We start from the raw sequence: 18,221 nt of genomic DNA on the forward strand, positions 1-18,221 counted from the left end.
GACAAGCATCTGTCTGGAATGAAAGATGAGCATAGCAAACTCTATAATGTTTCTTTTACAACTAGCCCACTTTTCTCTTATTTGGAATGTTGAGGGACACACCCAAAATTACAGATGAAGAATCTATGAGGAGCATGAGCTGACGAAACTTTTATCTGTTATTTTCCTTGTGTTGTAAAGAGCACACCATCTATAAAATGATTTTAAAGTCCTTTCTTTGATTATTATAGTTATAGGTCTAATGTTCAACTCTTCACCATCTGGTAGTCTTTAGCTACTTTTTCTTTAAAGCCTAATGCACAAAAAGGATTGTAATGCAACCAAAACAACATTGTCTTTTAGTTTTAAACCAAAACTGGAAAATTAATAATTTACGTATATATTAGTTTTGATGAAAACTATCACATAGTCAGAAAATGATAAAGACCATTACAATATATACCATATACTGATTTCTCATATGTAGCAAATTCCTTCAAAAATGTTTTTAAATCAAACATGGCAGATATTTTTAAGACCCTTTTATTTTTTTTTAAGTTTATTTATTTAGGGGCACCTGGGTGGCTCTGTCAGTTAAGCATTGGACTATTGGTTTTCGCTCGGGTCATGATCTCACGATTCATGAGTTTGAGTCCCACATTGGGCTCTGTGGGCTCTGACATCACGGAGCACTGCTGGGGATTCTTTCTCTCCCTCTTTCTATGCCCCTTCCCTGCTTGCACATGCTCGCTCTTTCTCTCTCTCTCAAAATAAATAAATAAATTTTATTTTATTATTTAGGGAGAGAGCACGTGTGAGCAGGGTAGGGGCAGAGAGAAAATTCCAAGCACAGAGCCTGACACTGAGCTCGATTCCATGAATCATGACCTGAGCTGAAATCAAGAGTCAGACCCTTAACCAACTGAGCCACCTAGGCTCCCCTTTTAAGACACTTTTATATTTTCTTCAGATCCAAATACTCTTCCACCCTAGAAGTAACCACTATTATAAAAGTGCTATGTATCTTTGCAGTAAGTGTTTTCATAGTATTTTACATTTGCATATATCATAAATAATATTTATTGTTGTTTTGCCTGACATTAAATCTACATTAAATCTATCATGCTCTATATATCATTCTGGATCTTTCCTATTTATTCCAACATATTTGCTATTTATTATTTAGTTGAGCTGCTCTGTGGTTTTATACCCTATGAATATAGCATAATACACAATAGGTCCTCCTGCTGGTAAACATTTATATTGATCAGGCTGTTTGTGATTGCAAATAATTCTGCAATTATATCATGGTCTCCTTGTGCATATAAAAAGGTTCTCTGGGTGGTATTCTGACGTGACATTTCTGTTTAGCTGCAAATTGACTTGATACTACAGAAATTTTCTCCAAATGGATTGTCCACTGGTATCAGTTTCTGGAGTTTCCATTTTCCTAAATCCTTGCCCATTTTTGGATTGGTCTTTAATTTTTCCATATCACTTTTAGAGTTAAATTGTTAAGTTCCATGGAAATTTTTGTTGGGCTTTGATTAAAATGGCATTGAGTGTTTGTACTCAATTGTGAGAAAGTGACATTTTTATAGTTTTGAGACTTTGTATCCAAGTATGTGTGTCTCATTAGTTATTCTTCCATGTCCTTCACTACTATATTGAAATTTCTTCATAAGCTTATTGCATATACATTTTTATTACATCCTAAGCAACTGTAGTTTATAACTTATATAAATATTATATATATTAAATTTCTATTTGAAAATTGACATTATAATTGTTGAATTTTTCTAGCTATATTTCTGTACTCTCTTTTTTAGTTATAATTGTGTATAATCTCATACTTTCTATGCAAACAATCCTAGTATTTAATTTACAAGTTAAAATATTTTATATTTTTGCAATTATTATACATTTAAGTCTTTTTTCTATTTAATAATAGAATCTCAAGTTGCATAATAGTGGTGACATCATTTCTGTTTTTTTTTTCTTGTTTTAAAATGTACACAAGACCTAATATCTTATCATTAGGCATGATTTTTTATAAGGGGATGATCAGTAGATACTTTTGTTACAGAAGTTTTCTTCTATTCATAGTCTAATAAAAATTTTTCTTTTTAATTATGAGTGAGTATGAATCCTACTGAATATTATTTCTTCCTCCACCAAATTAAGTTTTATACATTACTATGCAAAAATAATAAATTATATTTTAGAAAATGAGTTTTGAATCTTACTGAATACTGTTTTCCCCCATAAAATTAGGTTTTTAATCCATTGCTTTGTTAATACAGTTTAATTATATTGTGGGATTTATTAGGCTTTTATTCTTCACTATGTTAACAGAATGGATTGCATTGGTAGATTCTGAGACAGACCCAATTCATTCCACCATTCCACCTATTTTTAATAAAATACAGTGCAAATTGAGTTTGTAAATAATTTATTTTAGGAATTTGTTATCTAACTATTGATACATTTTATTTGATTATACTTTTCTTAGGTTTTCCTTGTGCAGGTATTAAGGTTATCTACCCTCACACAATAATTTAGATAAATTTCCTATCCTTTCTAGTCTGGAACCACTTGTATTGGAAAGGAATGTATGCTTTTAAAGGTTTATAAAAACTGATGTATGAAATGATCTGGGCCAGGTATATAATTGGGGTATAAGAGTCTCTTCTTGGCAGTGGAGTTAATTTATTTTTGTTGTTTTATTCCTTTTTTTTTTTTAAGGCCTTACCTTATTCCTTTTTTTTTGAAGGCCTCCTTACCTCCTTGTTGAAGGTCAGTGTCACAGGCCCCATCACGGCTTCCTTTTTTTTTCTGTTTCTTTCTGTCGATCCTAGTAATACATTTCTTTAGTCAAAAAATTGCTATCCTTGAGACACTCTCCTGGTTTGCGCTATCGTTCCACTGCCTCCCCATCACTCCAGGACTTCCCCTTATGATCCTCCTGAAAATTATCCCTCCTTACGTCCTTGTTGAAGGCCAGTGTCATGGCTTCCTCCGTGTTAATTTATCCCTAATGTTTTAGAAGCCATCCTAAAGTAGCTAGATTCAGGGAGTTAATAGTTTTGAAGCTTTTGTGAGACTGAATGTCTATTCTGTTCTCTCCCTGGAGAGATGATTTGGGTATAAAATTCTAGTTTGAAAATACCTTCTCAAACTTTTGAAGGAGTTTCTTATATTTTCATTTCACTGTTACTTCTACAAAGCTCACTGATATTCTTACTTTCTCTTCTTTATATGTAACATCTCTTTTGCCCCTCTCTGAAACCTTGATGTTCTAAACAAGGGTTTATTGCAGTAGGGCTTTTGCACTCATTGGGATAAGCACTTTGTGGACCCTTTTGGATTGGAACTATAGTTCTTCAATTCTGGGAAATTTTCTGTGATCATGGTTCATCACTCTTCTCCTTTGTTTTCTCTGCTTTTACCTGAATGCTTATTTATAGTATGTTGGACCTCTTAATTTGATTTGCCTAATTAAAACATTTTTTTTTCTTCACATAATATTCATCTCTTCATCTTTTGGCATTGCCTCCTGAAATATTTCACCAGCTTTTCCTTACCTTCCTATTTTACTTTTTTATGTCATTTCTCTTTTTTATTCTTCTCAATAGCTTATTCTTTTTATATAAATGTTCCCTTTTTAAAAAGCATCCTACTCTTTTTCATCTATGAAATATATTTTTATACCTCAGTATATTAAAGTATATATTAATATTTTCTTCTGTCTCCCATATATTTCTATTTTTTCAAACTTTCTCAATATCAGTTTTGTTTGGGCCCCTATCTTTCATGTTAGTGATGGTTCAAATGCCACAAATGCCTGGTGGATTCTTTGGTGGGGTGAGAGAGTTAAGGTAAAAGGGGTTATGGTTTTAGAAAACTAACTGCCACTACTCTATAAAACAAACTGAGAAATTCTGACTTTTATCTAATTTCCCATTGACAATGCCCACATGTGAATGTGCTCATGACAGTATTAGTTTGGAAGGTGTATCTAATATTTCAGAAAGATTCACAGAAATTTGGTTTAGCTACACAAGTCACTAAAGCATCATGTTGTTTTGTCTTATGCCATAATTATAGCTACTCAATGAAGTTATACTAGCCAGCTCCTATTGCTAAGACATTTTCAATATGATTAGTCATTGATTACTAACTGCAGGCTCTATTTCGTAAATTAAATATTTCAAAATGCCCAATCCTTACAGAAAGAAAAACAAATAAGCATTTGATGTTAAAATAATTGGCAACATGTATCCTAGATAGTCTCAAGATCAGAGTCTGTTAGAGTCTTAATACTCTCTGTTATTTACACCTTAGTGAATACCGTGTAATGGTGGGATTCTGGACTGTGGAAACAGGCTGGAGGGAGTCATTTTATACAGTCTGACTAACTTTGCTGTGTTCCATGGCTGAAGTCATCCATCATAACCTGGCCAACTACAAGGGTGTCAAAATGGAGAACACAGGAGATAACGTGATTATACATAGCATGATTGTGTTAAAAGATCATGCTTTCTTTTTTACAAGTCATTGCTGAGCTTAAACTTTGAATCTGTAAAAGGGAAAGAACTTGATATTTTATATTTGATGACTTTTAATAAAATAACATTTTTACAGATGTTTTCAGATAATACGTGGTAATGGTAGAAAAATGTCAAAAATAAAAAAAATATGAGGGAAGAAAATAGAATCTCTGATGACCAAGATGTAACTACTATGAAACTACTGGTATATTTCTCTCAGGCCTGTCACCATGAGAATATTGTATAAATGAATGTACATGTTTATTGTTTCATTTAACAAATATTTGTGGAGTGTAAATCCTAGGCCAGGCACTGTTCTAGATATTTGGGAGACATGAAGACCAAACTTTAGATAGTATTGTCAGAGATGGGTGCTGGGTGGCTCAGTCAGTTAAGTGTCCAACTTCGGCTCAGGTCATGATCTCGCAGTTCGGGAGTTTGAGCCCCACATCGGGCTCTCTGCTGTTAGCACAGAGCCTGCTTCAGAAACTCTGTCCCCCTCTCTTTGCCCCTCCCCAACTCGTTCTCTCTCTCTCTCTCTCTCAAAATAAATAAACTTTAAAAAGACTAGATAGTGTTGTCAGAGAAGTACTCAATGAGAATATAATTGTGTATTAATCTTTGATAATGGATTTGATTTGATATAAATCACGTAATTGGTTTGAAGTGCTCAGTGGTGTTTCCTTGCTATGGAAGGGACTGACGTCTGCTTCTGTCAGGCTATTAACATAGGGACTCATTGCCTCACTACATCTCATGAACTAAGCTGATTTTACCAAGGGGTTTAGTTTCTGTTAGGGCTTCTCAAGCTCTAGTTTGCCGATACCTTCATTGTCATTCTTCAAAGGCTTCTAACTAGGGTCTGGAAAGTTTACAAAAAATACTTCTAGGTGGATCCTGAACTGTAAATTGTGTCCCTTTAGCCCACAAGTCTGCTCAGCCTCAGCCTCTTAGTCACAACTTGTGTACCAACAAATATTCAAAAGGAAGAGCAGCATGGAGTAGCAAATTCATTTGTCTATATTTTTTAAGGGGGATCTTACGCCTCATAAGTTCTCAGTACATTGGTAGCTTCTTAATTCCTTTGATCAAATTCCATTTTTTTCCTATTTATTTTGTGCTTGAAGATTGAATCACACCAAACTAATCTGCCATCACCAGAGGTAGAAATAAATCCTCCTTTCTCCTCTATAACTTTATTCTGTCCTATTATGACTGCCTTTCCCTCTTCTTAAGTCACACATGTCCTGCCTTTTGGGGAACTTAAATATCTATGCGGTTGCAAAACATAGTCTTATGGCATGAGATGTGGGAACAGAAGTAAGGAGCTAGGGAATTTAAATTACTCTTATCAACTCTTACCCTTCACTATACCATTTGTAGAACCAGATAGGTCTGAAGCTTTGCAGGTGTGTAGTTTGAATTGGAGTACGTATCCCTATTCCCCTTGGAGGAGCTTGGTTTTGTTTTCATCTCTTTCAGTTGCTATGTTGGGTTCCACTTTCTCTTGCCATTTGTTCTCAATATATTGTAATTCTGGTTTAGGGATATCTCCTAGTCTCATCCAATGTGAAGCATGTGTTTCTGTTGTGCGTTAGCCTTGATTTTATGTGATTGTCAAGATCAGAAGTGACTAAAAGGGATTTATTCTGCTAGTGTAACAATGAAATGTCCAAAACATGTGATGCCTATTTATACATATGAATGAAAGACTAAAGTGATGAGTTTTTCTTAGCACGTGAGAAGTCTTCTTTTTGCTATTAACTAAGCCTATTACCTGAATGAGAGAATTGACTGTGAACTCTGTTTTTTTGTGAGTTGGACCTAAGAAGACATGACAATGAAATGTAATGTGTTATCCTAGATGGGATGTTGTAACAGAAAAATGATACTAGATAAAAACTAAAGGAATTTTAAAATATGGACTCTAGTTAATAATACATAAACCTCTTTGACCTTGGCCGCAGCAACTTCTTACTCAACATGTCACTGGAGGCAAGAGAAACAAAAGCAAAAATGAACTATTGGGACCTCATCAAAATAAAAAGCTTCTGCACAGTGAAGGAAACAATCAGCAAAACTAAAAGGCAGCCGACAGAATGGGAGAAGATATTTGCAAACGACATATCAGATAAAGGGTTAGTATCTAAAATCTATAAAGAACTTCTCAAACTCAACACCCAAAAAACAAATAGTCCAGTGAAGAAATGGGCAAAAGACATGAATAGACACTTCTCCAAAGAAGACATCCAGATGGCCAACCGACATATGAAAAAATGTTCAACATCACTCATCATCAGGGAAATACACATCAAAACCACGATGAGATACCACCTCACACCTGTCAGAATAGCTAACGTTAACAATGCAGGCAACAACAGATGTTGGCAAGGATGTGGAAAAAGAGGATCTCTTTTGCACTGCTAGCGGGAATGCAAACTGGTGCAGCCACTCTGGAAAACAATATGGAGGCTCCCCAAAAAATTGGAAACAGAACTACCCTACAACCCAGCAACTGCACCACTAGGTATTTATCCAAGGGATACAGGAGTGCTGTTTCGAAAGGGCATATGCACCCCAATGTTTATAGCAGCACTATCAACAATAGCCAAAGTATGGCAAGAGCCCAAATGTCCATCGATGGATGACTGAATAAAGGAGATGTGGTATGTATATACAATAGAGTATTACTCAGCAATCAAAAAGAATGAAATCTTGCCATTTGCAACTACGTGGATAGAACTAGAGGGTATTATGCTAAGCAAAATTAGTCAGAGAAAGACAAATATCATATGAGTCATATGATATGAGTCACTCATATGATGACTTTAAGATACAAAACAGATGAACATAAGGAAAGAGAAGCAAAAATAATATAAAAACAGGGAGGTGGATAAAACATAAGAGACTCTTAAATATGGAGAACAAACAGAAGATTACTGGAAGGGTTGTGGGAGGGGGGATGGGCTAAATGGGCAAGGGGCATTAAGTAATCTACTCCTGAAATCATTGTTGCACTGAAAGTTGGATGTAAATTTTAAAAATTAATTAAGTAGAAATTAAAAAATAATAATACATAAATATTGGCTCACTAAATGTAACAAATGTACTAAATAATAGGGTAAACTGGGTGAGAAGCATAAAGGAGCTCTCGATACTACATTCTCAATTTTTCTGCACATCAAAAACTGTTCATAGCTATAAAATCCATTTTGTAGATATAGGCAAAAGATATAGGCATTTTACCCCCCAAAATATATGGATAACAATTAAGCACCTGAAAAAGTGCTCATTATCACCGATTATTAGGAAAATCCTACTTGAAATCACAGTAATGATTTGCATCACTTTGCATGCCTGTCAGAATGGCAAAGAGACACAGAAAGAGAAGGGGGAAAAAAAGAGAAAAGGAAAGGAAAGGGAAAAAAAACTTGATAGTAACAAAAACTGGAGAGTTGGTGGAGCAGTTGGAACTTTCATACATTGTTGGTGAGAAGGCAAAATGGCACAGCCACTATGGCTGTTTGCAGTTTCCTATAAAATTAAAAATACATTTACCATATGATTCAGCTGTGAATTCTAGCTGTTGACCCAAAATACATGAAAACTGATGTTCACACAGAAACATATATGTGAGGGGCGCCTGGGTGGCTCAGTCGGTTAAGCGTCCGACTTCGGCTCAGGTCATGATCTCACCATTCGTGAGTTCGAGCCCCGCGCCGGGCTCTGTGCTGATAGCTTGGAGCCTGGAGCCTGTTTCAGATTCTCTGTCTCCCTCTCTCTGCCCCTCCCCCGTTCGTGCTCTGTCTCTCTCTGTCTCAAAAATAAATAAACGTTAAAAAAATTTAAAAAAAAAGAAACATATATGTGAGGTTTTATGGCAGCTTTATACATAATTGGTAAAATTAAATCCAACCTAAATGCCCTTGAGTTGGTAATAGATAAATGATATGTCCATATGAAGAAACACTACTCAGCAGGAGAAGGAAGCCACTACTGATACACACATCAACGTGGGTGAATCTTAAATGCAGTATACTAAATGATGTAAGACAACTCCAAAGACGGCATACTGTGGAGAGAGAGATTGACTACAGAGGAGCATCACAAGATAACTTTTGGAGGGTGACGGAACAGTTCTGCATCATCTTGATTGTGGGTTAGTAATTGCATAAGTCTAAGCAGTTGCCAAACTTTATAGAACTATATACCAAGCATAGTATTTACATTATGCAAATTAAAAACTAAAAAGCAAGGAAAATAAAACATTGGACTTTTGCAATTCTCATAAAAAGTTCCCATTTGTTCTATGCAGAAATGAGCACAATTTAGAAATAGAATGACCCTGATAGGAAAAAATCAATAAGCCCCTGAATACTACATTTCCTTGAAATATAACACTCTTTTCTTTTTTTTTTTTTTAATTTTTTTTTCAACGTTTATTTATTTTTGGGACAGAGAGAGACAGAGCATGAACGGGGGAGGGGCAGAGAGAGAGGGAGACACAGAATCGGAAACAGGCTCCAGGCTCTGAGCCATCAGCCCAGAGCCCGACGCGGGGCTCGAACTCCCGGACCGCGAGATCGTGACCTGGCTGAAGTCGGACGCTTAACCGACTGCGCCACCCAGGCGCCCCTTTTCTCTTCTTTCTAACATAGTGATGGACTGTGTACATGTTATGAATTCATAACATTGCATATTTTATTAAATTACTCTTTTAATATCTGGACTTGTGAAAATTCACACCACAAACACCTCTTGTTGATGTTTCTATTCTTAAGCAAATTAAAATATCTTTATCAATTTATATCTTAATAAATATCAATTTATTTACTAACTTCTGCAAGTAGAAATGCATTCTCCTGACACTCCTGAGTCTGCTCACATTAAAACATATGGTGAGTTAATACTGCATTGTGTTCATTTTTTCTCATTCTTATTTTTTCTATAGGTATTTCTCCCTAAGCTGGTATAGAAACAATATTTAATGTCTTCTTCTTTCAGAAAAATAATAGTGATGGGTTATCCCAATCCTGCAAATTGTGCCATTGACAACTTCTCTGAATTTCAATCCCTTTCCAAATGCAAAAACCTTGAAAATCCAATTAGAACTAGAGATGATGCTACATTGATCTCAATTATGAGAGGTAAAACTTTAATCAGACTTTTAAATTAACCAGAAAATGAGACCTAGTGAACTTAGAAATCACTCAGTTTATCAAGGAAGATAGAGATTTATTACTTACCTACCTATTTCTAATTGTCATAAGGTAATTGGGATGAGTAAGAAGAACTCTAATTGATTCTTAGATTCTTTACTTGGTCCTGAAGAACTTTCTCCCTTCTTGCCTGCTTATCTGGATTCTGTAATTCTCAGTGGGACTGTAGATACTTCTAGAGTATGTGCCAGTGCCAGTGAATGCTGGCTGTGTGCCAGAGCTGGATAGTCATTTAAAATACTTCTTTCCCCTCTTTTTCCTTGTCAAGTGAACTCAAATTTTAGGTAGTTCCCTAGCTAAGTTCCCTAGTTCCCTAGACGGCATTTCCCAGCCTCCTTCTTAGTTAGTCAGGGACTAGAGACTAATTTATGATTATTAAATGTTAGTTTCCTCAGGGAAGCTGTTTTCAAGAGACTGGCAATCCCTTTCTCTGTTCTTTCTCCTTCCTGATGGCTGGATTCAGGACTAGAGCTAAAATAGCCATGTGCGATTATGAGTAGGAAGCCCAAGCAAAAGATGACAGGCCAATAAATTAAGTGTTCATCAATTTTTTTCCATTAAAGCCCAGATGTTTCTGGTTTTGCAGGTTATACTGCCTCTGTATCTCTTCAGTTCTGCTGTGAATGCCTAAATCCCTATAGAGAATATGTAAATGAATGGGAATGGCTACATACCAATAAAACTTGATTTACATGAAACTGCAGACGGTAGTTTCTTGACCTCTGAAATAGAATAAATCTGATTGCTAAAATGGTAGAAATACCATTTTTTCAGCCATGTGGAATTTGGCATTTCCTCAAAAAGTAAAAGAGAATTACCTCATGACCCAGCAATTCTCCCTCCAGGAATATACCCAAAGAATCGAAAGCAGATTCAAACAAATATTTGTACACATTGTACACATTGATAAATAAAATGTGGTATTACATACAATGGAATATTATCCAACCACAAAAGGAATGAAGTACTCTTACATGCTACCATGTATATTAAGCTCCAAAATACTACTTTAAGTGAAAGAAGCTAGACACAAAAGTTCGCATATATAAATTCATTCATATGAATATCCAGAATAGGTAAACATAGAAAACAAAAGCAGATTGGTGATTTCCAGGGTTGGGGAGAGGGGAGAATGGAGATTAAATGTTTAATGAATATGGAGCTTTAGTATGGAGAGATGGAAATGTTTTAGAACTAGACAGAGGTGATTGTTGAGTAACATGGTGAATGGATTAAATTCCACAGATTCGTTCACTTTAAAATTAACTTTAATGAAAAACTTTAAAATTAATTTTAATTTACTTTAAAGTTAGCTATTTTAAATGGTTAATTTGATATAATGTGAATTTTACCTCAATTTAAAAAATAAAACAAAAAGAATGAATTCTAACTAATACACTTCTCTTTATTTACATGGCCACTAAGTGTTCTCAGATTAGAGTTGCTTAATTATGTTTCATTAATTAAAACCAGGATATTTCATGTAACTATGTTTTGTGCATGTTGGTTCCTGACTCTGCAATATCTTATCTTCCAGATAGGCCTAGAAGATATCTATTCTTCACTATCCAGCTCGACAATGACTAATGAATGCCATACACAGGCTTGCAACAAGTGTAACCTCCTTACTTCAGGTAAATTATATGGTTCCTCCTTGTCACATTGTGCTGTCATTACCTTTTCACATGGTCTCTCTGACATTAAAATGGGGACCCACAATAGCAAGAAGGATGGATTTATAAATCTGTATATTGCCAACATCTGTGTTGCTGGATTATAGTAGAAGTTGCATGATATCTGCTGAACTGATGACTGAAGCCACGCACTCATGTACTTTTTTGGTATTTTGTTATGTACTAAACTATATAAAAGGAAACCTGGGTGCTAGCAATTGCTGCTAGGACTAGTCTGAGAAAAGAGCCCTAAAATAGGATTCTACAGCTGTCCAGTTGACAAGAAAAACTCTATCACTAGTGGTAAGTCCACTACAAGTAGCCCACGGCTGGTAAAAATTGTCATAATTTCCCAAATGATTAGAGGGTTCCAAGGAAGTAGTCTGTTGCAGCACAGTGTAGATACAGTGTAGAAAGACAATGAAAGGCTGAGGGTGCTTAATCACAGATCTAAGGCTAGATGTGAAAGTCAGAAGGACTTCTAGGCAGAACATAAAGAACCTCATAATTTGAAATCATAGGCCAGAAAAAACTAAGACCTTGAGCTGAATTATAAGGGCAAGAGAATGTTAGAGAAGACTGAATTATTCACTCTGGCAAGTCTGATATGCCATAGGGCTATGGCTGGATAGGAGTGAAACCCTGAGATTCAAATGGGTGGGAAAACCTCTGGGTTGATGCACTAAAGAACCATGAGATTCACCTGAACCCCCAGGAGACTTCTGCAGTGTCTCATTTGTCCCTGCCAAAGACTAGACCCTCACTCTTGCCTGAAGATGGAGTGTATGCACCCCTTAAGATAAAACCCGCCTTCCCTCCTGGCCTCCAGACTGATAGATTAGATACTAACAAGACCCAGTTGGAGACATTCTATACCTGCTAAAGGGAAATAGGAAAGTGCCTCCTGAATGAGCTGCAGGAACTAGTTAATAAGTACTTAGGAGAGCCAAGAGAGAGTGCATGGGACTGGGTCCAGCAAGCGAGGAATGAGAGGGAGAACAAAAGTTGGTTAAACGAGAGACTGTTGACATGGTAACATTATATTATGGTATACATTTAACATCCAGATAGGGACCCTGAGAGTTGGTGACAAAAGTGCCTCTATGCCTAAAGTGCTAGCAACTTATTGAAAATCTACTTTCAGGGAAGGGTAATTCCAGGACCTCTGTCATCAAAGATGGAGGAGGAGATTAAGAGGCTCAGAGAAGTAACATGCTAGAGTGACAACACTCCATGTAGCCAGAAAACCCACTCCATTTTCTAAGGTGGCCAGACTGCACTGCTAGGGTACCAGCATCACTGAGAAGTACAGTGATGGTGGTCCTCTGTAAACCAGGGCTGATGTCAGGAGATGCAATTACAGAAATGGGTTCATTGATGGCAACGGGATTGAGACATTTCCATGATAATAGAAGCCAGATGGCAGTCTTAATCATCACTACAAAATCTCTGGCATTCGAGATAATTGCATTTTGAGAGAAGTCCAAACTTGGCTCAAAGAGACTATTGATTTCTCAGTCCCCAAGGTGCCAAACTGACACCAACAAGAAGCGTTGTGATAGAAATATTTCAATCTATTTAAGGGTAATTCTCCCCATTGGCCCATCTCAGATGTAACTGTGGAGAATAATAGACATTAGATACCCTCACTGTGGGCCTACTAAGATTATCACAATGGACTCTGCTTTACCACCGGAACAGGGAATCCTTGTTATAGCTCTCTAAGGATATGGTGTGTGTTAGAGATTGTTAAAGTCTTAAACTCTTTACCCTTTTTTGAAATAAGTTTTTTTTTTTTCCTTTTTAATCATGGTTGCTTTCATTTCCCATCTGGTCTAGACAAAGGAAAATGAACGATGCACATCACTTAAAGGTCTTGGAGCACAGAAATTGATATCGTCTCTTTGAACAGATAAGGTGAGTAGACTTTTAGTAATATGTGAAGTAATGATATCATGTTAGATGTGTTATTTTTTAATGTGTCTTAGGGAAACATGGGTCTGCAATCTTTGTGTTACCAAAGCATGGAATGTAGTGGAAAACTTACTGTTTTCTGTCTGGTATGCTTTTGACCTTCTTCTAATAACAGTATCTTGATCTTCTGCTGCAGAATGACCATGGCCTCACTGTAATTTCCTGGGTTATAGATGGGTACATCCTGTTCCCATACCCAAAGCTGTGTGTGATAGAGATTTGACTATTCTCTGTGTATTGTGAGTATGTGTCCTGAGTGAAAATATAGGATCTTAGTAAAGGACTGTTTTTACTGGTCCCATTAGGGAAATAGCTTTAATTTTTTTTAATGTTTTTATTTATTTTTGAGTGAGAGAGAGCGAATGGGAGAGGGGCAGAGAGAGAGAGAGAGGGAGATACAGAACCCAAAGCAGGCTCCAGGCTCTGAGCTGTCAGCACAGAGTCCAATGCAGGGCTGGAACTCACGAACCATGAGATCATGACCTGAGCCGAGGTCGGACGCTCAACTGACTGAGCCACCCAGGCGCCCTGGGAAATAGCTTTTAACTGTGGTTGCTGAGGAGCATCATTTGAGGAGAATCTGCTTAAGAATTAAGACTGCAAGACAAAGCTCAGAGAAGGAGATGAGAAGCCCTATATCCTTAAGGCATTATTTGAGCATCTAGACCCAGCTGTGACTGCAGTTAGTCTTTTCTGGACTTAAAAGTAAGGCTAGCCAATGAATTTTCTATTTAGTTTAAGCTGTTTTGTGATGGGTTACAGTAAATTGCAACCAGAGTCTTGACCATCATGCTATCTCATCTTTATTTCTTCTACACTCCAAATTTTTCAATTATACTGAATACATATAGGAGATAGTTCTTAACAGTACTTCATTTTTTCAGAGATTTAAAAAAGTAGATGTGTATTCTTCTGCATTGTTAGAGTCAATATTGTGCTCTTTGAATCCAGATTCTTTCCCCCCCCCCTAAGCTGCTTTCATTTTCCTTTTGCTCTCCCACTCTGTCTCACTTTCTCAAATGATTTTTAATTGGATCAATGCTTCCTGAGCAAATAAGGTGGCTTAAATTCTCCTGGAATGTCGTCCCTTTCCATTTGGTTGCTATAAAAATCACTCTTCTCACATCTCAAATAGGTAGGCCAGTTGACAAATTGAAATAAGCAATTCAGTGATTCAGTAGCCTAAGGGAAGTAACGAGAAAGCCAGGTCCTTGGTAATGCCAGAAATAACACTTTCACGATAGTTTCTTCTCTGTCTTTGATTTAAAACCTGCACTTGAAGACAAATATTTATATCCAACTTTGGATTTGGGCTCAATCTATGCCAGGTACACATTTTGGCAATGCCAAGAGGTTCCCACTACTGCTGCCCACCTGTTCAGTGACTATTTTCAGCTACATTGACTGGTCTCTACTTCCTTCAGTCACCACAGGAAACCTCAGTTCTTCCAATGTTATTACTCTCTAATGTTGCTAAACTATTGCCACACTGACCTTTTAGAGTATTAGGATCTGTCTAGGATCTAGACACTTTTCTGCTTGTGTCTTTATTTCTTACATTTTGAAGAGGAATGCACCAAAGCGGGACCCTTTCCTTTAATGCCTGGTAACCTGTGTTTTTGTCACTGTCAGCACTTGGTCTCTTCTTTCAATAGTACCCCATTAACATTACATTTAATATAGGAAATACTTCAAATTTGTTGTGTGTGGAAAGCATCTTTCCCAAATGTAATTCTTAACACAGTTTTAGGACACATCTTCTCCATTTATAAATTTGGTTTTTCAGTTTGGTAGGTGAGACCACCAGGTGGGTATATTTTAAAGGTTGTGTTCATGTTCTTATCATACCTAGAAGTTCCAATTCATAAACAGAAAAGTATTGAGAACTAAGGAAGAACAACATTTTCTGAATTCACTCATATTTAGTAATGCAGAATGATTTTTTATTCAATTGGCCACCCTGGTCTGTTATTTAAATTGACTCTCTGATTTAGGCTTTCACTTTTAATCTTGTTGAAATAATGTTAGTCTTGGTTTGTCTCACCTACAAACTATTATCACTTCCTCCAAATTGTTCCTGATACAAAATTGTGTCCTAATGTCCCTGACAGAATAGCTTCAGTAAAGACACCTTTTGTCAATACAGGTGCCTTTCTCAAATATCTTCAGTGATTCCCTCTCATCTATAGAACACACACCTGCTAAAACATTGTATTAACTTGTCTAAAACTCTTCTAAGTTTTTTTTGTATGAAATAAAATTCTTAAAATATTACAAAATTGTATCCTTCCAATAATTGAAAGATAAGAAGGGACTTGAAAGATAAGAAAGGATAAGAAGGGAATTGAAAGATGCTGAAATCCCAGGTGGAATTTGGATACCAAAAACTTTCACAGAATGCATCCAACTTTCTCCCAGTGGGTTGTATGTTTTCTCTATAAACTATCTCTTAGAATCTTGACCCTGTGCTTTTGAGAATAACAGTGTTTTATTTAGTCTTCAGTTTCCCCAGCTGCAAAATGACACAACACTCCCTTTCTGTCAATTGCTCTTTTCTTTCAACACTCAACACTTAGTTTAAATATCTACTATTTTGTCAAGGCTTTGGTTCTCCCACCCCAAGAAGGATTGGAAAATCTATTATCCCTCCTGTTACACTGTAACACTCTGTCTTTAACTCCATTACACTATGTATCACATTGTAGAGTTATTGTTGATTTACTTGCCTGGCTTTGCCCCCATGACTCAATACGGCAAAATGTCTTTTATCTCTATGTCCATTCTAAATATCAGAGTTCCTAGTAATAGGCATATGTTGAATAAAGACCAAAAGAAAGAAATTAAATAATGTTTGTATATGCAGTCTGATAAGTAAGACTTAATGAAAGTGAATGTAAAGAGGAAAACAATATAATTTTGAACTATCCTGAAAAAAAGACAAATTTAAATCCTGACACAATCTCTATCATATTCTTGACTGTTGAACAGTATTGAACAATAGGCTCATCCAAACTGAAAGAAAGAACATATGATCATGGAAAGGTAGGGAGTAAACATGCATGCATTCCCAGGGACAAAAAGAAATTTACATCAGTTCCAGGACAGAGAGCTCAATCAGAAACAGAAATGTATACAGTGAGATTTCTTTTTTAATACCGGAACAATATCCAAGGAAGCAGTAATAGATGTGGACATGATTTGCTTGTAATCACAGAGGACTGGGAAATGCCAAAGACTGCATAGCTAAGGGAGACAAATGTGAGGTAGCTAATTATTATTTAATGTATGTTCTTCTTACCTGTACAAAAAGGTGAGGCAGCATTATCTGCAATCAGTTCAGGAACAATGACAGCCTGGCACAGGGAACCTAATCAGCTAGAGGTGGCGGAGAAACAGTGATCAAGTAAGATCCTCAAGAAACTCTTAAGAGCTCAGGTGGGAAGGAGAAAAGGGGTTCAAGGGATTGATCAGGGACTTGGTAGTAAAATCATGAGGGTAGAGAAAAATCATGTCAGTGTGGGGCAGAAAGGCCAGTGGCTTTAAAACAAATAAAAAGAAAGGCAAAGGAGATAAATTAGTAATAGATAAATTAAGCGAGATATATTAGTTTCTGCTGACATTGAGCGTTCAAAGAACACTGGCCCAGGTGCTGGTTGACTTGCATCCCTAGCATCACATGTAATTTTGATAAGTAAGTGGCCTTCTTTGCTTTTGGGTCTTTGATCTGAAAAATGAAAATCTTGGGGCGCCTGGGTGGCGCAGTCGGCTAAGCGTCCGACTTCAGCCAGGTCACGATCTCGCGGTCCGGGAGTTCGAGCCCCGCGTCGGGCTCTGGGCTGATGGCTCAGAGCCTGGAGCCTGTTTCCGATTCTGTGTCTCCCTCTCTCTCTGCCCCTCCCCAGTTCATGCTCTGTCTCTCTCTGTCCCAAAATAAATAAACGTTGAAAAAAAAAAAATGAAAATCTTTGACTAGGTGGCCCCACAGACCTTAACTACAGGGTAGTTTTCTACAGGGTGGCCCCACAGACCTTAACTACAGGGACCTAAACCTTAACTACAGGGTAGTTTTCCTTGTCTAGTTATTCCTCAGGGACATGAAACTATGGTTTTCCTGATTTCTATAGGTTGTACACCCAACAGAAATTCCTGGCACATACTTAGTGTTGAATAGTGGTTATCAAGTAAGGAATATCACAAATAATTATTTTATTCTCTATATTTGAAAGTGAATAGCCATAAGGTCATATGTATGACTGCCCTTGTGTTTATATGGTTTGAAAGGAAATGGGAGAACCCTCCTCCCCTGACTAAGAGCTCAGAGAAGCTGTTCTCTGAGCAGCTGGGACTGGAAGAGTTTTTCTGGAAATTTCTGAAACTAATGACCATCTGAAGAAACTATGTGTACTGCCCTATGCCTTAACACTCTCTGGTTGGTAAACAAATGTCACTCTGGCTGTTAACATATGTTGGTTCGCGGTACATTTGAAAGGCAATACTGCTTCTTGGTAGGCATGTCTGTACAAGCTTAGGGAAGCATTAGAGGAGGGAAAAGAAGCCACCTCCTCACCCCACCGTGTAGGCTTTGGGCCTGAGCAGTATCCTAGCCTTATCGTTATTAAAGAGCCCAGAATTGGTTGTGTATCCTTTTATGCAACTATTAATAATGTGGTGTCCTGTGTCCTATTCTGCAATTGTTTTGCAGTTGTCAGGAGTGCTTCCCTGTAATACCATCCAAATATTAGCTTAGCTTCATGTGAATTTTAAAGCTTTAGCATTGCTATTACCTTAATGTTTGAGTGTAATAATAAATAGTAGATATCATGCAT

This window comes from Lynx rufus, unplaced genomic scaffold, assembly GCF_022079265.1.
Source record: "Lynx rufus isolate CCGP_SWC_20201006 ecotype Redwood Valley unplaced genomic scaffold, mLynRuf1.p SCAF_8, whole genome shotgun sequence".
Taxonomy (NCBI): Eukaryota; Metazoa; Chordata; class Mammalia; order Carnivora; family Felidae; genus Lynx; species Lynx rufus.